Below are 3,531 nucleotides of genomic sequence, written 5' to 3' on the forward strand. Positions count from 1 at the left end.
AAAGGGCACACTGTGCTTTCTGTGGGTGTCCATGCTCTACATTACGTGGTACCTAGATTTCTGTGGATCTTCTGCTATCCTACCAACACTATATAGGGCTAGGAATTATCAAAAGTCACTAATTTTTTGTTCTGGCTTCAGGAAGAGGAGGAGAATAGACTCTAGTTGAATGCCTGCAGTGGTAAGTATTCATCAGCCATCTCCTGGTCTTGAGCTTAGCTTTGAGGTTCTCTCGAGTTTCTTTGTACATAAGGAAGGCAGTATTTTCCAAGCTGTCCTGGAGAATGACTTTCTCTAATCCACCAAAAGCCCAAGAATTCTCAATTGAGAGGATCTGCATTCTGTCTCACACCTGCCCTTAGCATCTGCATGAAACACAGTTCAGCAGAACATAAGCCTTGGGCACAGAGTGCAGAACACACAGTTATTATGAATCCCTATTTGTGGGCATTTACTCTTCTTCTGAAAGAGAAGCCAGAGTAGGGATGAGGAAATAAACTGATTTTTTTTTCTAAATGTATTTGATGTATTGGTGTAAAAGCAGGTCCTCATAAAATCATAGGATGGCTTGGATTGAAGGGACCTTAAAGATCATCTAGACTGAACCCCCTCACTCTCACAGGAAGGGATGCCACCCACTTGACCAGATCTTAGCTAATACAACCTTTTTTATTTCCTTCTGTGTTAGGAGGAAGTATCTCAGTATGTAGGTACATTTTGCAATTTCAGTCCTGTGTTGGACTTTGGCTCTAAACTCAAAACCTGAGCATTCCCAGCTCTTGGTGAAGTCTCTCATGTTTTGATGCAGGAGAGTTTGAAGGTAGGATGCCATTCTTGGGTCAGATGTGCTTTTTCCAGCATTCTTACAAAAGAATGCAAAAAATTACACCTAAGCTCAACTCCAGCACATGAGTAACACCGAGGGATTACTCAGTGATTTCAAGACTTTGAATCACTGAGGCTTTAATTACCACAATGGCAACTGCAAAATGTCACAGCCCCAACCACTGCAGTGTCCACACAATGCTGCTCTTTTCTTTCCCCTGTTAAGAATAGATTTGCTCATTCACGTTGCAAATAAAGAAACATCTTTGGGCTGCAATCTGCAAACAGTGAAGTCATTAAACAACTGACTTCAGTCCACATGAGCAGTGCTAGTTGCCTGAACAGTAAAATCAAAACCAAAGCCTTGGTGAGCAAGCCAGCGCGGCAGTCGATGGTTTGTAAGTTCAAGACACGAATGAAGGCGTTAGTGCGTAGGTGTCCAGACAAATGGGTCTGTGGGTATTAACTCATAATAAAAATCACTGAATATTTTTACCCGATAAACTACTCAGCAAATATTACTGAAGCACATGTTGAAAAAGTCTCCTTTCCTACCAGCTCTAAATGAGATGCGAGCCTTCGGATGTTTAGACGGCGAAAAATGCAGGTATAAGGATTTGCAAATCCTGCACAGTGTATGTGGAGTCCACTGGCTGTAGACATTCATCCACAATCTGGAGTTGTGCAGCCTGAAATAAACACAGCTGTGTTTATCTGAATGTGTGATCCCATGTACATGGGAGAAAGTTCAAATAAATGCACTCTGTGCGACGATGCTGTAAATGCAGCAACTGCATTTGTCAGATGTGTGATGATGCAATCTCTTAAATAAACAGAATGAGCTGTTTGTTTGAATTCTGAGCTGCAGAGACGTAAAAATATATGTACATTAATAAAAGCCAATAAAATGAAATCCAAAACAGCTATAAGATCTTAACTGAACCTTAGCTGAAAATTCGCTTCTTGTATACCCATAATAAAATTCTGTGTGATGGTACGAAGTGTATGGTGTAATTTTTAGACAGTAAGAGAATAAAGGAATAGATAACCATCAGATTTGGGTTTAGTGGACCTGTCCTGTTTTTCCTAAGAGAGCCCATTGTCTAAGACCAACTCTAGAAATTCACAGAATCTTAGAATGGGTTGGGTCACAAGGAACCTTAAAGACCATCACCTTTCAGCCATCTTCTACTGGACCATTTGACTCCAAGCCCTGTCCAATCTCACCTAGAACACTTCTAGGGATCCACAACTTCTCTGGACATCCCCTAGGAGTACCTCACCACCCTCTGAGTAAAGAATTTCTTCCTAAGAAAAATAAATGGTGAGATAGCCCAATTTTTTCATTTTATCAACCAAAGCGATAGCTCTATTTTACAGCCAAAATATTTTTATTTGGGACGTGTGGCCTGCTCAGTTCTCAAAGGAACCAATAGTCCGAGGGATAAGTTCCTGATGAGCTGAAGAATATGTGAAGGAGAAAGAAAAGCTGAATGAATGTAGATGCTATCAAAGCTGTTGTTTTACTCAGAGTTAACATTGGCTCAGCGTTTCACTATAAACTCATTCAGAACAGTAAGTTACTGGAAAAAATCCTCCACTTGAGAAATATGCAATAGTTACTGATGAGTCAGAAGTTGGAAGTAGTGACACCACCACACACTATTAAAAAGTCCTACTTTCCAATACTGTCTGACTGCTCTGCAACCCAAAATAACATCACAGCAGAAGCACTGTAAAGCTTTTTTCATTTGTCTTAAGCATATTCCCTTGGAAAGCACGAGCTGTGCAAATGGTCTTAAGAATGTTTACTGTGGAATTAGACCATCAAATTTCTTGACTTATGTGCTTTAAAATCTTGCCCAAAAGATGGCACTAACATTGTTTTTAGTAACATATATTGGATATAGATTTAATTCTTCCCCCATGTAAAAAGCATCTTCAAACTGGTCACAAATATATGTTGGAAGAACGTGCTTAATGTGCACGGCTATGCCAGCTGACAATTGCAGAATAGGAATTAAGCTTCCCTCACATTAGGATCATCAGACACTGCACAGAAACTATTGCTGGACCAGCAGAAGTGTCTGTCAAACTACAGAAACCCTGAGCTATGAAACCTTCATCCCAACCAGAACTATTTAAATCTATGTAATCTGCCATACAATATACCGGAAGAGTATCATACATTTAAATCATGCACTATTAAATCTCTTGAAAAGTATGCTAAGACTAGATCAACTTCATTGAACAATTTATATCTGGTTTAAAATATTCAAAGAAGTATTACAGTGTTGAATTTTATTATCAGTAATTTATTTCAGGGTTTAAAATATTTAAATTACACACCTTATAAGGGATGGCAAATAACTTGCGTGTCTCCTGAAGCAGCGGAAGCACCTATTTACAATACTTTCAGAGTTTATATTAATATGGTTATTTTGAATATGTGCAGAGACCATATTGGTTCTTTTCACTGACCAGATCATGTTAATGAGCTTGAAGAAGGTGGGCCCCAAAAGAGCTAAAAATTTGCTGTTGATCTGGCAAGAGCAAGCATTTGAGGGGCAGAAGGCTCAAGCGGGGCTACTATAATGTACAGCAGCACTGGGGAGAAAAATCCTGCTGGCTTCAATGCTGCCCACACTGAAGCCAGCAGAAGAAAGATGTGTCCCATCCTTCAGTATTGTGAGCTTCTTCTGAACA

The sequence above is a fragment of the Melospiza melodia genome, chromosome 8 (assembly GCF_035770615.1).
Source record: "Melospiza melodia melodia isolate bMelMel2 chromosome 8, bMelMel2.pri, whole genome shotgun sequence".
NCBI lineage: Eukaryota > Metazoa > Chordata > Aves > Passeriformes > Passerellidae > Melospiza > Melospiza melodia.